We start from the raw sequence: 25,054 nt of genomic DNA on the forward strand, positions 1-25,054 counted from the left end.
CCAAGCAATCCTCTCTATTTCATTACAAATTTTAGATGGAATTTCACGGTTTGCATGAAGTAGTTAGGGATGGACAACAAAACTGACTGAGCTAGTGTCACTCGTCCCGCCATAGAAAGCATCTTAGCATTCTAATTATCCAATTTCTATCTTACCTTATCTACCATGAACTTAAAAGTATTAGTCGTTATACGTCGATGGAAAATAGGCAGTCCCAAATGGATACCTAAGTCATCAGTTTGATAGAAGCCAAGTACATTGTATATATCATTAGCGTAGTTGGAATCAATATTGCTAGAAAAGAACATAGTAGTTTTGAGTCCATTGACTTTATAACTCGAGGTAGCTCCAAAAGTGTTAAGCACATTCTTTATGTTCCTAGCCTAATTTATATTCGCTTTTGCAAATAATAAGAGATCATAAGCAAAGAATAATTGCAACAAGGGAAGGTCATTCTTACCCAACACAATAGGTTTCCAAGCTTTATTCTCCACACTCTTATGAATAAGTTTCCCTAATTTTTCCATACACAGTACAAAAATGTAGAGAGACATCGGGCATCATTGTCTAATGCCTCTACTTGGAAAAATTCAGCCGACGGTTTTCCATCCCATAGAATCTGCATGGACACTGTTGTAATACATTCCATAATAATCCTAGACAAATTTGAAGGAAAACCAACCTCTGATAAAGTGTCTTCAATGAAATCCCACCTGATTCTATCATAGGCCTTCTCTAAATCGACTTTGATGGCTATCCAGTTCTTCTTCTCTTTTTTTGTACACATCGAATGGACAACCTCCTGAGCAATGATAATATTGTCGGCAACATGTCTTCCCGCCACAAAGCTAACTTGATTCGGTGCGATAAGTGAAGGGAAAACTGGCTAAAGATGGTTCGCAATAACTTTTCTGTGACAACCTTGTAAAGAACGTTACAAAGACTGATTGGTTGGAACTGAGCCATAGGTTCAGGAGCTTTAGTTTTAGGAATCAAAACCAAAAAGGTCTTGTTGATACTACTACTGATAGACCGATCAGAAAAAACTCCATAAACCCATTTGCAGACATCTGCACCTACCGTATCCTATTGACTCTGATAAAATAAAGCATGAAAACCATCAGGACCCAGAGCCTTCAAGGAGCCCATATTGAATAAAGCATTTTTTATTTCCTCATTAGTCACATTTGCCACAAGAATATCCAAAGTAGCAGAATCCAAAATCGGGAAACATCCATTTAAAGGGAAGTTACCAATAGAGTGATCATCCAAAGAGTAGAGAGCAGAAAAGAACCTGACTGCTTCCTCTTGAAGGACATCCTTGTCATAACACCATTGATCTTCAACCTTCAAACTTAATTAATCCCTAATAATTTGTACTTTTGAATCTCGGAGTCAAGTTTAATTTTATTGCTTAATATGGTATTGGGCTATTTTATGGCTTAAACAAATAAAATGGAATGATGTAGGCTAAAAACCCAAAGTGAGGAGTAGGAATAATAGGTCTAATTCTGATTTTAGTCCTTCTACCATGTTGAAATTAAATTTTAATTCTTTGTTTTCTTATAGATATTTTTTTCTATGTTTTTTTAATATAATAATAGGGGTGGAGAATAGGAGTTACACAGTTCAAACTATATCAAACGAGTATCTAACAAAAGTTTTAACCAATACTATATACAAGTCAAGAGAGTTATTTCTTCTATGTTAATTTGACTTTAATTTGTCATCATATGTTTATAACATTATCATATTCAAATTGATAACACCATGTTAAAGTGATGATGTTAGATTTTCTTTAAAACATACTTAAACATTCAGTCGACATATAAATTTGTCATTAGATGAACATGGTTAATTAGATTTTCACCTGGTTTGATTATGTGATCAAATAAAAGTAAGAAGACAACTAATGATGTTATCAAATTAAACCTACTAATAATATTATAAAAATAAAGAAATCAATTTATTTTAAATTAAAGTTGAGATATTAAGTTCTAAATTTTAACATAGTAGAAATACTAAAACTATAATTGAATGGAAAAAAAATAGTGTTTTGACCACACTTCTCTCATTGATGATATATTAGTGTTAATTAGGTGAAGTAGACAAAAGTTCACTTCCTAATATTATTCCTTTAATGGAGATGAAATAGTCAATTATGTTTTTTGAGTTATAACTTTTGTGATAAGCAGACAAAGAAGATGAAAAACAAAAGAGGTATTACTTGTTGCTTCTTAAAACACCATGCAACAAGATTGTTTCTTAAAATAACACAAAACTTACTTGTGGACCTTTTATCATCAATAACAGCTCTTTAATTGGCATCAACAAAATGTACTAAAAATTCCCTTGGTTTACACTTGAAGAATAGTTTCATTCCAACTGTCATTAGAACGATAACAAATAGAAAGATTAAATACAAAGTAACGCAAAGAACAAAATAAAGAGAGAAATAACACACAATATTGTTAACGTAGTTCAAACACAACGGTTCTACATTTGTGAAGCCTCGTCCAATGAATGATTTTATTTAATAATCGTTCGGATCACCTATTGGCTTGAGCCCAATTTACCCTTACACAAAGAAGTAATTGTAGCCCCAATACCAACCCCAATTATCACAAATCACTAACCCAAATCATAAAATTAATAAACTCTCCAAGGAATACCTAAAAGAATGTTAACCACAAGAACAAAACAAAGCTATCGACAAATACACTAAAAATTACTCTCAATGTGCGACACAAAATAGCCTATTTATAAGCTTATTCAAGCAGACAATCAATAGTGTTTTGATAAGCTTTAAACTCATATTTAAAAGTTGAAAGTATCCCATTAATTATCCAGAGTATTTATCACATAAAAGTCATCATAAATCAGTCATTCAACTACTTCAAAACCCTATTAAATAAACATGATATTTATTTCTAAAAAGTAGCATTTTAATAATAAGAATTTCATGCTTATTCAATCACCCCAAGCAATATGATTAGGAATCTTAGTACCCTAGTCAACCCATGCTTATAATTTTTGTTGGAAAAAATCTGACTCGAAAATGGTTTTCTTGCATAGCAGATTAAAATTTTAAAAACCGAGTCAGTTTGTGATATTTATAGCAATAAACTCTTTATTGAAATCGCACATGTATTTTCGACTAGATGGATCCTTATTGTTCTCAGCTTTCAACCGAATGACATTCTCTGTTATTCTCGTACCACGAACTACTTCGAGTATGGGCTCGAACTAATTCGAATCAAACACAAAAAGCCATAAATTATTTACTTTACTTTTAGTAGGAAATCAAATCTCTCTTCAATAGAAACAAGTAGAATTGTTATTCCGGAAAATATAAGTTATACTTAGAAAATAAATTCTCACTATTTTTTGGCAAAATAACAATATCTCAAATTTGTGCATTTAGCCCTACCAATACCATCTATTTATAGGAAGAAGAAATGAAACCCTTGTTGAATTAGTAGAAGTTTATTTCAATAGAAAAACAAAATCTTAATCCAACTAGGAGAGTGAGGTGGCAACCCTAGTTAAATATACTAGGGTTTGTCATCCCATGTATTAGCACGAGGGCTTTTGGACCTCTCACGTATCGAGTCCAATTATAAGTACTGTCACACCCCTACCCAGTCTGATTACCGAACCCAAGCTACGAAATGTTACAACAATTGCCGAAATATATAACATTCAATTTAGGCTAAAAAATATGATTAAACAATAAAATGCTTCATAAACCATGCAAAACATAATTTACAAATTAAACTGAGACTCAAACGAGCTTATGAAATCTCTTAAGTTGACCCAAGAACAAATAAGGATCAAATTAGAAATTTTTCAAAAAGAAGAAAAAGTTTGCAAACTGGGGTTACATGGCTATGTGTCCAGGTCGTGTACCTCATTGTGCCTATGTGGATTAAAAGTTTCCTACCTTCCAATGATCACACAGCCGTGTCACTAGTCCATATGTGACAAACGACCATATACCAACCTGTGTGGAACCTAAATATGCCTTTTTATGCAAGATTTCAATTCAACTTTACAATTAGATCATACGTATTCATTTAACCATCTTTAAACCTATTTAAAAAATTCCCAAACCATGCTAAACATATAATAGCTCATCATTCTAAACATTTAACCAATAAGCCTCATTAGCACCAATACACAACAAAGTAATATAAACCATTATAAGTCATTCAAGCATGCATTATAACATGTATTAACATCACATTTTCATATCAAAACATACATACCATTCTCAATCACCTAAATTCCATTATTCACATTCAAAATTGGCCATCTAAATGTTTCAATCATAGATTACCATATGCCATCATTCACACTTATATACATGCTATATAGGCATTCAAAGTTAAACACCATATCAGTTTAACTTGTGATCAACCAAAATAAAACATATACAAGATACAAAATAACACCCCTAGGTACATGCCAGGTAACTAACAGAGAAGTTCACCATCATTATTGAGTCTGAGATCTTCACTAGATGCTGAAGTCGATGTACAGAATCACGTACTTAATCTAACCTGTGCACGAGAACAACTGAACGTTGACTAATCCATACAAAGACATCACTATAAGAGATATCAATACGAGAAGGTTTTAAAAGAACTTCCAAGGTTTTATTAAAACATAACATTATACCATATGTATTATTTTTATTGTAATAGCATACTATACTCCAAATTTCATACCAGTCTTTCAAAGTGAATAATTTACACCTCATCGATGCATCTGGTGCCTAGTGCCTCGTTAGGAAAATTGAAGTAAATCAATTGTGCCCATCGCTCGTCGATTTAATTGGCACTCAGTACCTCATCGAGTAAATCAAAGAATATAATTGGCACCCAGTGTCTCACCAGATAAACCAAAACATTACTTGCACATTCACTAAGTAACGAATTTTCCATAAAATTTCAATTATATCCCAACAACCAAAATTCATAACTCAATTCAACAAGTTATCTCATAATATAACATTTTTCAATCCAATACAAAGTCAATTACATACTTGCATCAAAATACACTATTTTCTATTCTATATAGTTTAGTCCTTCATCACGAGAATCAACATTTCACAACAATTTGATTCTATCAATTATTCTCAACTTACTTTAACCTTTGATCATGCTAAGCAATGAAAGTATATGGAAATTTAAATGAATTAATTTATGGAGTTACAAACTGTAAGCTCCAAGCTATACATATATATTTAAACTATGTAATATCACTATATACATATCAATTTCATAATCAAGATCAACATCCACTAATTTTCATTCAACTAAACCAATATACCAAATTATACCATTTCAATTTGTACAAATCTAACCTATATTATATAACATTCTACCATTTATAATCCATTCAATTTCATAGTATTTACTTCATACCATTAGTCAATTGCTACATAGTCAATATTTATTTCACATATAGATATTCCATAGCATTACGCGTTACCATATTAAAGGCTACAAGTATAACTTGTATTAATACTGTCTCACAACATAACCATTCGATACTACATATTTGTTCATATCTATTATATATTTCATTTTTTTATTTAATCCTTTTGATGCCAAAATCATTATATAATAACAATTCAACTCTAAAGCAAAACAATATAATACAAATATATCATCAATTAATAAAGTAAGCCCCATATGAACTTACCTGATTGGATCAACAAACAAATTGAAGCTTTAGGGATTAATCGACAAATTTTGGCTTTTTTGTAATTATCTTCGGTTTGGTTAAATTCTCGATCTATACAATAATTCAATTCGATTTATTAATTCTAAACATCATATAACAACCTATTACATTCATGTATCGGTCCATTTTCAGTTTTCTAATACCTTTAAAGTTTTGAATATTATTCAATTTAGTCCCTAAAACCAAAATTGCTATAACTTTCAAATTTGAGCTCCAATTTTTAAACTGATTTCAAATACATCCTTCTACGGCCCTCTATTATCAATAATTACAGAAATTTCGTACAAATTTTGAAATATTTACAATTGAGTTCCTATGTTAAAAAATAAACAATTAAACTTTACAAACTAATCTTTTTTTCATTCTTAAGCTTAATATCTAACAATTTAGCATCAAAAGCTTCAAAATTCAACAATAGGAACTTTTATAAACTTTAACAATTTCACGATTTAATACACGAATTAGTTAAACCGAATTACAACGATCTCAAAAACATAAAAATTATAAGAAACGAATTTAAAAATCCTCACTTATTGAAGGTCGATTGTTCTCAAGCTTAAAAATGGAGTTTATGTTATTGTTGACTTTTGAACAGTGAAAAAGAAATGTCAAAGATGATGGCTTTAAAATTTTACCTTTTATACCTTGATTAAAATAATAATAAACTTTAATTACTTTAATTTAAACCTTAAATTAATATTACTCATAATTAAGAAAATTTGGTGGATGAAAGATGTCATCCACCACAGTTTAGCTTATTCAACATGGTTCATTTACTTTTTTGATCCATTTGATTATTCAAAAGCTATAGTGATTGAATTTTTTTCATTTTTACAATTTAGTCTTTGTACCTTAATTAATTACTAGTTTAGCAAAATTACTTATTAAAAATTTAATTCACCTATACACTCACTCCATGTAAATTTAATAAAAATATTCACGGGCTCGATTTACAGAAACGAAGTCTTAATACCTCATTTTCTAGAACCTTTAACTTTAAGGTTGTCACACTTGTACCTTGATTAATTATCAATTCAATAAAATTTCTAAATCAAATTTAAATATAATTCTAAATAAACCCATAAATATATAATAATATTTACGAACTCACTCGTCAGAAATAGGGTTCCGACACCACTAAAAATTGGGCTATTTCAAGTACTTATTGGACTTTTAACCCAATAATTTATAATTCAATCTAACTCAATACATGTTTTCTATTTTCCACAATAGACATAATAACTTAATTGAAATTAATTAATTAATTTCTCAATTAAATAATTTTCTCAACCTGATTCTAATTCCGTTAAAATCATTGCAACTTTCTCGTAAAAGAATCTATGAGAAAATATATTTAATATTTCTACGTTTAACGGATTCACTATGACTAGTTAATTTAATTCTATTTTTTAACTTTAATTATTATTTAAATAATAATTAGAAAAACCATAATTAATTTTCGAGGACATTTCCATTTAGTGAAAATACTACATTCATTTCTGAATGTTTCACATTTCTCTAACTTTACCATTTATATCCATATTTGTTTATTTGATTTAACATGCAATTCATTTTTGGCTTCAACGAGCTAGTAGAAGAACCTATTGGACATATGTGATTAAAGCTAAAATAATTTATAATTAAATTCTAACTTTTCCCCTATTAATTATAAACTCATTCATTCACGAAGTCATTCCACTGTAGTACCGTGACAAAGCTCTCCTAGTGACATACCATTATGAAAGCAACTTGATCAGTGCTCGTCCAATGATCTTATCATAAGTGTGTTACCCTCATAGGATATCTTTAATCTCATTGGGATAAATCTGCTCTTCCAATATAATCCTATTTTATCTTATAGTAACCATTACATCTTTCTTCATTAAAAGTCAGTTACTATTAAATAGCAGTCGAGTCATATATCACAAAGACGAACAACCCATAACTATGTTTACTTTTCATCTATCATGTAATGCCAATGAGAGGATATCATTTATTTGTGTCTTGGGCTATTAATTATACTATCGTGAATAATACTACATACTGTAGAAGTTGTATACCCAACGCACCAGCTTTCAGTTCCTTATCTATTTGAACTCGGGGTTTTACTTACATCAAAGTATATGAGTCACGCATACATAGTCTATCATCTACTTAGGATTAAGGTATGCCACACTTTAAATGTCATAAGTGAATATATCCATAAATGGATTCAGGATCTATTCTTCTTAGATCCAGTTCGATGTGCTATCAGTTCAGTCAGTCACATTTATGTCTCTATCTTTTGGGAGTCATCCACTTCGATGCCCAAGACAAGGTATCTCCCCAATTGGACTTGATAGACGACATGTTAGTCTTTCAATCAGTTTGTTCATTTTCAATTAGACTAAGGACATGTTTAGATTTGTCTACTAATATAAGTTGTCTTTCTATATTACAATCCAACCACGTAATAACGCTTAGTCTTAGTTTAAACATCAGACAACCAATGAGCCGATATTTGCTTCTATTTTGCTTTGCATGTAAAAACCACATGATAACATATACAAAGATGTTAATGTAATACATGAATTATTTTATTAACCAATCTGCTAAAAAAAATACAAGTTTACGAACGAATATACTACACTTAGGGCACTAGATCCAATAGTTTTATCAAATATTTCACATTCAAGTAGACCAAACTCAACATAAACAAAACCTATTCAAAGCCCAAGTCAATGGCCTTAATAAAGAAATAGTTTCGTTTAACAAAACATGGAACAAGCAGCAAAAACTTTCCCAACAATCTCCCCTTTGGCATTTTTGACAAAACCCTACAGCAAATGGTTAGCCTACAATCTAAACAAGTCACAAAGCAAGGGAGTTAGTATATGTCTCCCTCTAAGAGGTAAAACCATGCTTGACCACACACACCCCCTATCAATATGCTTGTTTATCACGTAATCAATTAAGCACGTGCCAAGGTCATCAATAATATATCAGCATCATCTTTTTTTTAAATAAGCATAATCTCTCACTTTGACAAAGTGGAATGGAGCAACTGTAACCACCAAGAACAAAAATATCATATTCTTTTACCATTCCCCCCTTTTTTAACAAAGATGTCAAAAGTGCAACCATAAGAAATCAACTATAAGTGAAAATGAATTAGACAATATCACCAAATCAACATCATTACTCCCCCTTACTCTATTCATCCCTTATCGCCTTCTATCATGTTATTTAGAGGGGATAATATTGAATGCTACCTTATTAACAAGAGGAGTTGTAGCTCGTGGAACAACAATAGTCTTTTTCACGAAACCTAGATGACGTTTCTCCAATCATTGATATATCTTTAACATGGTCATCATAAGTTACATGAGCATCAATCAAATGCTAATCTTCATTGCTCAAATGTAATCGATCCTTCCTTACTAAAATTTGTATATGCTACGGTCTCCTTGTTTTGTTGATCGGACATGTTTAGCAATTGAGCTAAACTTCTTCCAATCTCCCATCATCTTAAAACAGTGGGGGTTTGGTGTGTCCTTCTTTCCCACAATAATGACATACAAACTTTCCTTTCTCCTTGTTACATATATGTTGATGTCTAAATGTTCTTCTATTAACCGTTACAACATTAGATTGAGTGTTCATTGTACTTCTTATTCTTTGATCATTCATCAACTTGTAACAATGTGATCTAACATGTCTGGTCTTTTCATAATAGTAAAAAACATGTTTTCCATTTTTCTTTTTACTTGTTTCAAAGGAAGAAGTACCAATACCTCTACTATTGGCATCGATACCTCAGGCTTGATGACCAAAAACACTACATTTTAAGTACATTTTCATGCTCAAATCAAAGCCTAAGTCAACGGTACTCATAGACACAAATCAACCTACCTAGATTCATTCCAAACACCCTAGAACATATCATTTCAAACTATTTCATTCACATTCAATCCTATATGCCAATGCGCCTCAAATGGCACCCAATCAAACAATGAAGTCATATGATTCAATACTAGCCATTTAAAATAATACGATCATACTATTAAATAACACCTGTAATAGGCCCAATCTGCCCAGCCTGTTAGTTAAATAAATCTAATAAATAAATGAATAAAATAAAACCAAACTAAAAATTAAAAGTCCAAAAAGTAACATAATCCAGTCCTTTACATCACCAAGCCCAAATCCTAGTAAACCCAACTAGCCTGAAGTTTTAAGACCCACCAAGCCCAAATCCTAGTAAACCCAACTAACCTAAAGTTTTAATACCCAGCCCAAGCATTACAAACCCAATACCCAACCCAAGCACCGGAAACCCTAGCAGCAAAGGATCCCAGCGCCGTAGTAGTGACGTCCCATTGCTCTCCCTCCGCACGTGACAAGCCCTCGTACGCATGCGCCTACGCCTCCGTACGTGCCACGTCTGCACCTCTGCACACAGTACCTGCAGGAGACGAGCAAACGCGCAGCAGAAAAATAGACAACGAACGAAAAGAGGGGCAGAAATCAGCAGAAAAAGAGAAATAAGAAAATAAGAAAAAAGAAATAGAAATTTGTATTTTTTATTTATTATTTTCGGGATATAAAACCCCAGGGATGTACCTCTTTTTGAACACAGACACATTCAATATACAAAAAAGAAATCAAGAATACAAAGGAGAGGTGATTTTCTAGTTTCTGGTTCTTTTTTATTTTGTTGTTACTGTTGTTTACCCTTTTTCTTGGCGTTCATGAAATGTTTATTAAAAGGAAATAGAAAACAAAAAGAATGTGGGCGTACCTCGCGACTGGACCTTTTGCTCTTTCTCTGTCGTCATCGGAGTTTGGGGGCAAGGTCCTGGAGTCTCCGAAGGAGGCGATGAACTGTCGAGCGGCACATGAGGGCCTAGGGTTTTCCTTTTTTTTTAACTATTGTTTTGAAAATAAAAGGGGAGGCTTCTGATTAGGTTATTAGGACATTAAGGCGCGACGAAAAACGGCGTCGTTCGGTGCTCAGATGACCCGACCCAAGGGTAGGATCTGCGTACAAGGGTTTTTCGGTTTATTTGCGCAACAAGTCCCCTTCTCTTTTATGTTGTTTCAATCTGGTTTTGTTTTTTTTAAAAAACTTGCATCACATTTAGCTTCGATTCCATTTTAATCCTTTTTAAAGCGGTGCCGTTTCCTGTGATCTGATTTGATTATGAGTTTATGCGTTTAATTTCTTTATTAGTCCCTGTGATTTTAAGTAGATTTCAATATGATCTCTTTTATTCCATTTTATTATGTATTTACTCCCTGACTTTATGTTTCAATTTCATATTAGCTTTATATTATATGTTTATTTAGTATTAACTAAATACTTATTATTATTACAATTATTTTTAATATTACTATCATTATGATTATCGATAATATTGTTAATACTAATTTACACATGTTTATTTACTTCCCTTTTCTTGTTATGTATTAACATTAAGATTTACATTATCACATATTAATATACTATTTTTTATTTATATTATAAATAACCATTTTAAATTTATTATACATTCGCCTTAAAATCTCTTATATGCTATCATTTTAAGATTTATTTTGTATTATAAATTTTTATATATTCATTATCACTTAGATTAATCATTTTCATGAAAATTTGTTATATTATATATACCTTCTCTAATATTTTATTCTACAATATGTCTTTATTTCACTTATTACATGTTTTATTTGTATAAAAGCTTTTTTAAACATGCTATTATTATATGTATATACATAATTATTTTAATTACCCTCCTCTATATTTTGTATATTTCAACTTTTACATATTATTATATATCATTATTTATGTTGAGTTTTCATTTTATGTGGGTTAAATTAATAAATATATTACTTGTCTCAAATTCATTTTTTTAATATATTATTATTCAATAATTATTATTTCAAATTTATTTTTAAGTTCATGTATAAATATTTCAAAAAAGTGTACATAGGATTTGTTAGGGGTAATTCTTCTTTTATTGTTTAGGGTATGTCTTAGAAAATTATTCCTTAATTTCTTTAATGTTTGGTTGTCAATATTGGTATTTGTATAATGTGATTAAAATTATCGTTGTTATTTTCATTTATTATTTGCATATATGTTACTTCTTGGTATGTATTTGAATTATTATTTGTCTTTTACATTACGCAACAATTGTATTGTGTTTGTCCTTCTTAAAACGTATTTTGTTACAACCATTTCATTTCATAATTTTCAAAAGGCCTAATGATCATAAGTTCTCGAGAAAATTGTGCCCTAACTCACTGCGCTTCAATTCATCTCGATGAATTTAGATAATCAAGTGTTCAATTTATTAAAACCATAATTTTAAAATAAAGCATTTAAGATTACAAAATGTTGCATCCTAACTTACTGGATACGACATTTTGTTGTCCCGATTGCAAAATAAAGGCAATGTTTGATGTTTAAGAATTTCGAGAATTTGAACCTTAACTTATTGGATTTTGATTTCTCGATTGACTCAAATAATCAAATATCCTTCTTAAAACACATGATTTTCTTAAAAAGGAACAAATCTAATTTCGAAGATTGACTTGTCGCACCCTAACTCACTGAGTGTGGCAATTTATTTCTCCGAAATGGGTGCACCTTATCATCTAATTCATTCTTATTCAAATTTTCTTTTTTAAAGGATCGTATTTTAACATCTTTTCAAAATTTCGACATCAAGACATTAAACAATCGATTCGGTACCAATTTTGGGCGTCATGAGGGTGCTAACCCATCCTCGTGCGTAACCGACTCCCGAGCCTATTTTCTCAAAATTCGCAGACCTAAAATTATTTTCAAGGTGATTCGATCACATCTCAATAAAAGATCGGTGGCGACTCCCAATTTTTGTTTTTAAGTCGACAACTAAACTTTTTTTTTTCAAATAGAAAGATGGTTTCGACAACACCCTATCATTCTCAATTATTCTGATCATTCGTACACATTAAACAAAGCTTACCATTGCACTTCAAAAATCATGACCTTTTTGTAAACAAAAACATGCCAAACGCCATTCAATTTCATGACAACATGCCTTCTACGTTAAGCATTCACCATATAATTTACATTTTCCAACAACCTCAAATTTCTCATATACACAATATCATCCAAGGTCTCACCACAACATAGATAGCAATATTTATTACTAGAACTAAAGGTTAACCATTCATCTAAGTACATAATAACATACTAGGCCTACCTAAATAATTCAAGATCTCAAAACGACATCCCTAGGTACATGCCAATAAATATAACAATATGAGCACAAACTTTAAGGAGTCTGGTATCTCGGTTAGATGCTGAAGTGGGACTCGAACATAGTTATAAACCAAACTTGTGCATAGAAAATGAACTACACAATGAGTAGGTACTTTAACGTATTTTTTAAAATTGAGGTAAAATAGAGAATCAACTTAATCCACATTCACTTTAATTAATGTTTAAAATTCATGCCATTAAGTATTAAACCTGAATTCGTCACTTGGTTTTGAACTCGTTAGTCCATCTCAACTCATTTCAAATTTGTCATCTCGAATTGCCTGACAACAATAACTTACCACCTTGGATTGCCCGACAAAAATGGCTTACCATGCCAGATTGCCCGAAAATGATGGTTTTTTAGTTCGTTTATGTCACACTGGGTTGCCTGACAATGATGACCTACCATCCCGGATTTTCTGGTAACGATGGTTTCTTAGTTCTGGCCTAATATCTCATTGATATTCACCGGCACGTTTTGGTATGGTTATATTTCAATTGTTTTTAAATATCATTTCATATAACTCAATATGCTTTTATTTATCTTCACTTCTATTCACAAAATAATCCAATCCCATAATCCTAATTGTAACATCCTTTACCCAACCCGAATTACCAGATTCGGATAAACACTTAATAAAAATTTTAAAACTGGCGTGCTTAATTACAACAAACTTCTTGTTTAATCCCTCACTATTATTAAAAAAAGGAGTACTCAATAAATAAAACAAAACTCAAACAAGGTAAGCAATTTATTACAACTTAAAAACTTTGATAAAGAAAGACACAACATGGCGTAGAATACAATTTCCCATATCCCTATAGTGTCCCATGTATGCATAATATCACAACTCGAACTATCATCTTGGCGTATTCCAGGCTTGGTCCCTCTTGATGTACCAACTCTTTAATCAAAACCTGCATCATAAACAGACGCTTGTAAGTTTGTACGAACTTAGTAAATCTTAACCCAGGTTACCTTAGAATGTTTATTGTTAAGTTCCTCAACTTGAAGGTTTAGGATTTCTTTTCAGTATTTTGCTGATACTATTCTAATATCGGGCGTATACATATACGCCAATTTCATACTTGATCAACCTACTCTCAATTCACTCATTAGGCAGATTCTAGATTTCATCACTCAATGTAGATCTCATTTCCTTTTTGGAAAACGGATGCATTTCTCAAAAAGATATATATACAAAATTTACTTTCGACAGATTTCCACACCAATTGATATAAACACTTCACCTAGGATGGTGTACTCACCGATATTATTCTTAGTGGATTCTTATGCAAACAAATGTTGGATATTCATTGCAAAATGGTTTACAACAGATCCTCTCTCTAGCGAAATTATACACTAATTCTATAGTTTTCAGAATACTAATTAAATCATATCTTTAAATTAACTCAGAGAACAACTAATTCTAATGGATGCAATATTTTAAGTCATTCAATAGAATCTCAGAACACTATATTACATAGTGAGAGATGCCCACATTTGGCGAATACTGTATAAACCAGGTAACCTCTACACTTAGCATGGAAATATTGTGGTTTGGCAAACACTTATACTACCCATAACTTTGAGCACATCGAATTCTCTATTCTGGTGGAACCATAGTGGATTCATATATAAATTGGGTATACGTAGAGAAAACTCTTTCAGAAATTTCTTCAAACATATATTCAAACCTTGCCACAAAAATGGCTAACAAATACTTACCACTTAGGCGATACGGAACTTATCACAAAAATGTTTCAGAATATGTCACAACGACATTACAGAATCCGCCACTGAGGCATTACGGAATACGCCACAAAGACTCTATTTGGATGCCACCAAGGCACCACATGAACTGACGTGTTTGCGATATGAATTTGCCTAAACTCATCGTCACGTAAGGTTTGCCCATCATCACCCTAAGACATGCAGAAACCCCAGTAGATAAATACGACTCATCCATCCTTTCCAAAATACGCCATGGCCATGGTATTTTTTAAGATTTTTCATACCAAATTTTATGTTTACTGTCTTGGCGAACTTTGTCAAATTACTGTCAAATTAATGTCAAATTATTGTGATATGAGAATCGACACTCCGTTAAACCCCCACTTCTCCAACATTTTCAATCATGCATTATACATATAACATAAGTACACATTAATGTAAACTTTACTCATACCCATAAAAAAATCATACATTTTTACATGCTTACCACATATCGACACAATCATGCAACACAATATACATTCCATCTACGAACATACAGTTGCTTCATATGACCACATACACATTTAAATTCATGCAGATACTTTACGAGGATCACACATTTATGTTCAGTAGTCACTCAATGACTCGTGCACTGTTATTGAAACAACAACCATATGAAGGAACTTTCTAAAATGACTTGTAAGAGTCAAGACTAAGGACTTACCTGAGAACTCACCTTCACTTCAAGTCAAAATTTAGGTTTCGATGATCCTACCTGAACCCGTAGCATCAAGTTCTTAAAAATTTATGGAACTTCCATTAAAATCCTATTTACAAACAATTTACTAACATCTCAAATAAAAATGACCTCCATGTAGGGCCTCTTACTTACACCCTACTATTTTTATGTCTCTTAACATCCTTACTTTTTCAAAATCATAATTTGCTGAGCTATTAGGCTTACTAGAAGGTTGAAACATCCATCCATTATCCCAAAACCTTAGCTTTCAATTTAACGAAGAAAAAGAGAATATTTACGCTCAAGAAGAAGAACCAGAGCTTAGGATGGAAGAAACAAAAAAAACCCTCTAAATGTTCCCTTCTCACCATATATACATACTCAGTTCTTCTTAATGGATCTTGATAAGTGTCATATGCATACAGATATTGTCCCTTTAATGCCGTACCAAAAGTGGGAAAATATAAAAAAGAATATGGTGCATATATTGTTTGACCAGCCCAGTCCGTTCAATTGACTCCTAACCAAACAAGTTACAGAACCTATATTGCACAGTGTTCGACAAGTACCACGAACTCTTTTATCTCAAGTATGCCAATTAACAGTTTAATATCTTCATTCAGCCCATCTTCAAATCTTTTACACATAATAGCTTCAGTCGAAACACACTCTCGAGCATACCTACTAAGTCTCACAAATTTTCGCTCATATTCTGTCACTGTCATAAGACCCTGTTTCAATTCAAGAAATTTCTTGTGTTTCTGATCAATGAATCTCTGACTGATGTATTTCTTATGAAACCTAGTCTGAAAGAATTCCCAGGTCACTCGCTCTTTTAGAACCATCGATACTAGTGTATTCCACCAGTGATATGCAATGTCCCATAGCAAAGATATGGCACATTTCAAGCACTCATCAGGGGTGCAAGATAACTCATCAAACACTCGAATAGTATTATCGAGCCAGAATTCAGCTCACTCAGCATCATTATCATCAGTGGCTCTGAACTCTTCAGCCCCGTATTTTTGAATTTTATCAACAGGAGGCTTAAGTAATCTCAACGGATCACTCACTTGATGTATAACAGGAATCAAAGATGGATTAATCGTTGGTGGAGGTTGTTGTGCAGCCGGATTAGTCTGGATATATTGAGTAAACTAGTCGTTCATCATTTGGTAAAAGGTTTGTTTAGCCTCTCCCTCCTGATTACTCGAGGTCGGTCTAGAATCTACCGGCTCTGTCCCTTGCGCGGGAGCAGGCGCTATACTTTCAACATCATCGGCTACGGCTCAATCGGGATCCATCTCTATACGAAAACACATTTTCAGATGTCAGGAGTCATCACATTATCGTAGTATAAATTATGGCATATATAGCTAGACTCACACACGCTACGTTAGTCCTAGAACCGACTAAACCGTAGCTCTGATACCAATCAAATGTAACACCTCTAACTAATTTATAGCATAAACACCACTTCAAAATAAGGTTAGATCATAATCTAATATACATCATGTTCTTTCATACTCTTTAGCCAAATTATTTAGTAAAAACTTACAAGATATTTACTATGTTTTAAACTTACTAATATAAACTAATTTATAAATTATTCATGACGTAACCAATCAAGACATATAATCAAATTACCAGTCATACTAATTATCATCTATACCAAATAGACTTATACCATGGTTGAATCATTGAAACCAAACACATTGAACATTCAACCGAGAACATATAAAACTAAGCTTAAACATAATGATCAAGCCATTTTTTTTACTAAACCGAATTTAAGCATGGAAATTAGGCCATTTTCGCATGGCCATTTATATACATAACCCAAAATCAAGCATTTCAGTTATGTTATACATGCCATAAAATTTAATTCAATTTCAACAAAATACCGAAAGGAGTCGATAGTGTGATAGCCTTCTCTGACGATCCCCGAGCTCGTAACCAATTTCCAAAATCTATAAAACAAAGAATAAACATACACACAGTAAGCTTTCGTAGCATAGTAAGTCATAAGCGAACATTAATCATACGAACATTCACACTAAATCAAATAACCAAGTCAACCCAAACCTTAATTAAATATACATATATCACACTCACAAGTTTATATGTTTCCAAAAATGTATAGCTAAATGCACAATTACACATAAACATATATAATTATCATTTTTAAATATTACAACTATATCAATAGGCTGAAACACTTATATGTTCAATTGTGATAACACATAATTTATATCTCACATAGCTTTAATTCATCAATTCAAGTATACAACTTACCTTAATTTAATAACATAGTATGAATACATACCTGAAACATTTAATTAAATTTCAGATTCTATCTTTACTTCACATTGCCCGTTGAACTATTTAGAATCGGTATAGATACTCAGATAACTCGTAAAGATCGTACAATGCCTACGTCCCAGACGAGGTCTTACATGTAATCAAATATCGATGCCACTGTCCCAGACAAGATCTTACACGTAAATCATATACGATGCCAATGTCCCAGACATGGTCTTTCTCAATATTGTATATCAAAATTCCTATGACTCATTAGGGCTTTTAAATGTCGCAATTAAATCAAATTAAGCTCCAAATAGGTCATTCCATGCGCAGTTAAATTCGGCAACAACAACTCATCAATTATACAGGGCATTTAATTTATAAATTCATACTCAATATATATATTGTTTCAGATAGTGTAAAATCATAAACAATGCAAGTCCCTAAATCAGCCTAATAGCATCACATTCGGACAATGTTATTAGCCCAAAACAGACAGATTCATTAGCACCAAATGGCAACATAACCGCATCTAAATTTGACTGAAAAATCAATAAATTTGGACAGTTACTTTTATTAAATAAATGGTATAAATGGTAGTGCATTAAATAGTGAGTTTAACACAATCAGACAACTTTAATTTAAGCTCATTATCATTTAATTAGTGTATATAAAATGTACAGACATTGCATTTATAGCTTGTTTCAATCAGCTTAAAAAAAGATGCATTAAATGTTGAAATTTAGAGCATTAGACAGCAATCATTTTTGGACGGGGTTAACTTCTATCAATTAATATTTTTCCTTATTTACAACAAAAGCATACCAATTACACTAAAATTTGCTGCACATTCGATACAATAATTGCATGCTGAAGTAATAATCATTCATGCAGAAGATTTCAACAGCTCTTGTTTATTAATTAATTTAAAATTTTTCTTTTTCACTTCTAACTGCAGTATTTTGATTAAAAAAAACAACATGTGTACAAGACAAATTTTGACCCGGCCCAATAGCCCAAGGCCCAAAATCTAAATTGGCCCAATTGGGCCCAAAAATTAAACAACATCGGGGAACCCTAGGGTTCCCTGCCTTCTCCAACGTCGCATGCCAGGGCCATGTGCGCCGTACGGCTACCGTACCTGCTCCCTGGTCACCTCAGCCACTTGCCTTCTGCCCACCTGCAAAACAAAAAGAACACACAATGGCAGCCCAAAATAGCAGAGAAGCAGTAACAAATAGAGAAAAAGCAAAGATGCATTTGGCTATAAAATCAAAAAAATTCAATGTAATCGGGGGGATTTTTTCACGAACATTAAAGAGAAATAAAAGAAAAAGATTTCTTAAAAAAGGTTTTTTTTTCTCTTCATATTTCTTGTATTCTGCTCATTTTTTTTATTTTTGTTTTTCTTTATTGTTCATACTAAAAAGAAAAGAAAACAAAAAGAAAAGGAAAAGTCTTACCTGTGCCGCGCCGGAGGAGGAGAAGGCGAGCGGTCTCGCCACGTTTCCGGGCCTTTGGCTTTTTCCTTCGCGGGATTCAACCTTGGATCCATGACCTAGAAGAAATCGGCTTCAAAAAGGTCCCATTTTACTCCTCTAGGCGGCGGCGCTATGGTGGAGGCGCGCCGAAATCTATGGCCGGACTTGTGGCCTGAGAGAGCACCTCTCTCTCTCTCGCTCTCTCTCTGTTTTTTTTGTAAAAAATGATGAAATGATTGTTTTTTGGGTTTATTTTTTAATATTTATACTAAATATGAAACGGCACCGTTTTGAGGCCCCCTGACCCGCGCGTTGACCCGATCCGACTCGGAGGATCCACGTGTTTTGCTTCAAGGGGATATTTACGCCATAGGTCCCCCTTCCTTTGTGGCGTGTTCTATGCGATCCTTTTTTTATTTTTGATTTTGGCCACATAATTTTTCTTCTGTTTCGATTTGGTCCTTAGACCATGCGCTTGGATTCCGCTAGAACGGTACCGTTTCAGTGATGTGAGAATATTGCGTGTTTGATCCTTATCCTTTTGTAGCGTGTTTTAATTACCCTTTTTTTATTTATATTTGAGCCCTTAAATTTATTCTTGATTTCGATTTAATCCCTTTCGTTTTATTTTATTTTATTTTTCTTTAACTATTAATTTCTGTTTTGTTTATATTTTCATTTATCTTATATATATGTGCTACGTTATTTTAATGTGTGCTATTATTTATTACTATTATATATTATTCTTAACACTATTATAATTATTATTATTAGCATTATTATTATTAATATTATTAAATACCTTTTTACTTCAAGTTATGTTATATGTATATACATACATATAATTATTTTAGTATACATACATGCGTACATCCCATGTTTCATATATGTTTATATGTACATATTTTTGTTATTATTTTACAATTTCAAGTATGTATATATATGTGAATAAGTTTTTATAATATAAGTACATACATATATATATACATTTTTTTCTGAATTTGTATAAGTATATATATATATGCACATTGTTTTGTCTTAGAATTTTTATATTTATGTACATATACAAGTTCTTATAATGTATATAGTTATATTTTATATATTTTTATATTTTATAATCTATTTATATATATACGTAAACACTCATATTTTATAACTCATATATATATATATCTTTTATCTATTTTCTTCATTTATTTATTTATGTACATATCTGTTATTGTTATTTTATCTTGCTTTACTTTTGTCTGTTTAGTATTTGTCATGATGCCTGTACGATTGTTTTTATATTAGTCTTATTACTTATATTTTGTTTTTGCGTGATTATTTTACTTACATTATCATCATCATTCCACTACACCCATTTTTATTTAAAATTCAAAAAAGAAATTTTAAAATATAAGTAATACTCGGTATTTGGGATCTTTGAGAGAATCGAGCCCTAATGTGTTGGGTTTCGATTTTCTTCGTTGAATCTAAATAATTGAGATTAGTCTTTTAAAAATAATAAAAAGCTCATTATCGGGAATTCAATACGTTGTGTCCTAACGCATTGGATATGACACGTTATTTTTCCGAGATGAGGATTTTTTCTAAAAAATAACAAAGGCAATATTTTGCATTTGGAAATTCAAGAAAGCGTGCCCTAATGTGCTGGGTTTCGATTTCTCGTTTAGCCAAATAGCCAAATACCCTCTTAAAGTTTCAAAGTATGGGTTTTAGAAACCATAAAGTGATCTTAGTTTCGAGAGTTTAAAGTATCGTATCCTAATGTGCTGGATGTGATATTCTTTCGGAACAAGAAAATCTTAAATTCCAACTCATATTATTCAAAATTTTTTAGGATCGTATTTTTAAAATTCTTCAAAGTTTTTTATATTCGACATTAAGACATTAACTAATCAACTAGGTACCAATTTTTGGGCGTTACGAGGGTGCTAATCCTTCCTCGTACGTAACCGACTCCCGAACCCATTTTTCTGAATTTCGTGGACCAAAATCGTTGTTTTAATAAAATCAAATCGTTTATTAAAAGCAACCACTTTTTGAGGTGATCCAATCACACCTCATTAAAAAAAAAGATTGGTGGCGACTCCCGTTTTCGTTTTCGTTTTTTAAAATCCAAGTCGACCCCGTTTTCATCTAAAAAATGGTGTCAACAGCTTGGCGACTCCACTGGGACTTAGAGAGTCAAGCCGTAAAATTGATTATTTTTGGTCTTATTGTCGAAAATTGAAAATTTGATTTGTAAAAATTACGATCCTTTGATTGCATTGTTTGTGATTGATTACTATGGATTGAGTTCTATATTTTGTCATCATATTGCATAAAGACTGTTTAGTCTTACCCTTTTTAAGTGAGAGTGAAAAGCTACTCCTTCGTGAGGTTTTCACCTCCGTGCAGGATAGTGGATCACTTTCGGGATTCATCCGTACCTATGTCTTCGTGAGATTTTCATCTCCGTGCAGCCATAGGGAAATGTATTCCCCTGAACCAAACTCGGTCCGTATGAGCCTATAATGGGTGAGGATCGAGGAATCTGCTGGTTCGGGTACCTTGAATTTAGAAAGAAACCTCATATAGTGGACTTAGGAACTTAACTTAGGTAGAGCCACTCCAAATCCCTAGTGGTTACCCGACTAGGTACTTTTGTTTTCCTTGTTTGCTTTTGTTTTGTACTAACCCATCTTGTTTTGTTTTTGTTACATTTGCATCTTAGGAAAGAGATATTGATTCAAATCCAATTACTAAATTAGAAAGCTTGTCATGGAATACGAATTCCTTGATAAAGTGGAAAACAATACAATTTCTTGAATATATTCTGAGAAACACACGAATGGCAATGGAAAAGTTCGTGATCTTACTTCGGGGCCTGAGGATTCAAAGCGATCGTCTGAGAGCCTTCGTCGTTCCAACACCTTTAAAGAAGCTGACGAGCTTTATGAAGATGGGCAGGTGATGGATCGCGACCAATATCAAGAAAAGGAGCTAGCAATGACCTCTATTGGCGAGATTACCTCAAATGTGCAGATGAAGAAAAAGATCGATGTTGTTTCTTGGAATATGAGGGTAAGGCCATACATGTATCTGCTTTATGTAAAGGAATTTGCTTTCTAGAAAAGTTTTCTAAATGTAATTGAATCAGAATCAATGTCTCTTTAGACATACATCTCATGCATTTGCATTACATGCATTAAAGTCCATTGAAAGGGTCTAATTGAGTAAATTTATTTCAGCTAATCTGGCAAACCAATCAACCAAACATCCTTATGGTACTCGTCGCAAAGCCAAAGAAATGGATCAAAGATTAGAAAAATTGGAGTAAATGCAAAAGGATATGCAAGAACGGTTACAAGTACAAATGCAAGAACAGCTAGATAAAATTCAAGAAGACATGACGAATTTGATCAAGGCTCAAAAAGATGTGATGGCTGAATTGACTCACCTACTGACTAAAGGTGTAAACAAGGGGAAGGTTCCTATGGTTAAAGATGAAGGAGAAGACAATGATAGACCTATCTATCCTCTAGGCTTTACGCCTCTGCATGCGCAGATTCAGACCGAGGCTGGATCAGGTTCTAATCCTAGAGATAACCCAGTGAATCTTGTTATTCCTGATTTCGATGAAATGACTGAAAAAGAGAAGGCAAACGTTGAACTATCAAAACAATGAGAGGAGAGGTGTAAATGGTTGGAGGAAAAATTCAAAGCCCTGGAAAGCGCCGATAGTTACCATGGGATCGATGCGAAGGATCTGAGCTTGGTTCCAGGCTTAGTACTCCCTCACAAGTTTAAGATGCCTGAATTTGAGAAATATAGTGGGACCAGTTGCCCAAAAGCCCATATCACCATGTTCTGTAGGAGAATGACTGGGTATATTAACAATGATCAGCTATTAATACATTATTTTCAGGATAGCCTCATTGGGGCAGCGTCGAAATTGTACAATCAGTTGAGCCGTACTGAGATTGGTTCATGGAGGGACCTAGCACAGGCATTCATGAAACAATACGGTCATGTAACGGATGTGGTTCCCGATAGAATCACCTTGCAAAACATGGAAAAGAAATCGAGCGAAAGTTTTAGGCAGAATGCACAGAGGTGGAGAGAGGTTGCAGTCCAGGTTCAGCCACCCCTCTTGGAGAAAGAGACGACAATGCTCTTCATCAATACGCTGAAGGCCCCGTTCATTACGCATATGTTAGGAAACGCAACAAAAAGCTTTTCTGACATAGTTATGAATGGTGAAATGATTGAGAATCCTATAAGAGCCGAAAAAATTGAGACGGAAGAGAGTGATAAGAGGTCAACCCCAAGGAGAAGAGAAAATGAGGTGAACAACACAGGTTACTCAAGGTCAGTAAGTCATTCAAGTAAAGGGGTCGCTAGTCAACAAGGTTCATCAAGACAAGAATCTTATGTGAAACAAGGCACTGAGAACCTCCAGTTCACGCCAATTCTGATGTCGTATAAGGAGCTGTATCAAAGTTTATTCAACGCACGCATTGTTGCCCCTCTCTACACGAAACCTCCACAGCCTCCGTACCCCAAATGGCACGATGCAAATATCATGCGGGAAATACGGGGCATTCCATGGGCGTCGTTAAATTTGATGATTCCTCCAGTGTGGAAAATCCATTACTCAATCATAATTGATAAGTGGAGTGAATGCAATGCACAAGCAACTGAAGAAGGGACCTTATCAGATATCCGCCCTTATAAACGTGGAAGTGTTTTAAGCAATTCAACTGCGGAAGAAAACCCTATAGTCTCTAGAGCTTTTTAAATTAATGTTCAGAACATTTTCGTTGTTTTTAGCCTAAAATGATAGAAATTTCCTTTGTGAAATAGGCTCATGTCTGAACGTTATTATTCTAATGAAATACATATTTATGATCACTTTTGAGCCAATGTTATTTCATTCTTTTTGAATAATTATTTCTGATTATTTTATTCTTTTGGCTTTTCTTCTACATCATTCATTCATTCATAATCATCTTGTATAAATAATTATTCATAAATTTATACATTCTTTTGTATATTCTTTGGTATTTATTATGGGTTCCCAAATATCAATTACGTGAATGACGCTGCTATAGACTCAGATTTTCCTCTTGAGCAAGGCATCTGTTTAGACGGATCTTATGACTTTGAAAATGAAAAAGATTGTAGCTTATCTCAGACTTTTTGAGGATGGTAGAACAAGAGAACTGACAGATCCTACCTCACAAGGAATCATTAGGAATTGTGGGCTTAGAGAAGATTAGAATTGACCTGACCTCAAAGATGAAGCAAGACCTTGTTCAAAGATGTCTTTGTAGGATCATACCAAGATATGCCTAGGATAAACGTTGATAAAGAAATCTACACAACTGCACGATGACAGAAATCTACAGTAGGAACGATGCAATTCTTTGCCGGGGCAACGCCTTTCTCGTTGAGTCAGCATAGCTTTGCCCATTTGAAGTCGAGTTTCCATCCCTTCAAGATGTTTTCTTGTCGTAGTTGTGCCCCAAAAGGCTCTATGAAGGAAATTCGATATCAGAGAAGATTCTTCGAAAGGGATAACAAGGACTTACCTAATCCCAAGAGTTCAGATCCAATTCAAAAAAGAAGAAAAATAAAAAGAAAAAATTCAAAATCAAAATCAAAGTCAAAAAGAAGAAAAAGAAAAATCAAAATCAAAGTCAAAATGAAAATGAAAAAGAGAAAAGAAAAATGAAAAGGAAAAAGAAAAGGAAAGGCCAAGGCGAAAACCTGCAAAGGGTGCTTTG

The sequence above is a fragment of the Gossypium hirsutum genome, chromosome D04 (genome assembly GCF_007990345.1).
Source record: "Gossypium hirsutum isolate 1008001.06 chromosome D04, Gossypium_hirsutum_v2.1, whole genome shotgun sequence".
Taxonomy (NCBI): Eukaryota; Viridiplantae; Streptophyta; class Magnoliopsida; order Malvales; family Malvaceae; genus Gossypium; species Gossypium hirsutum.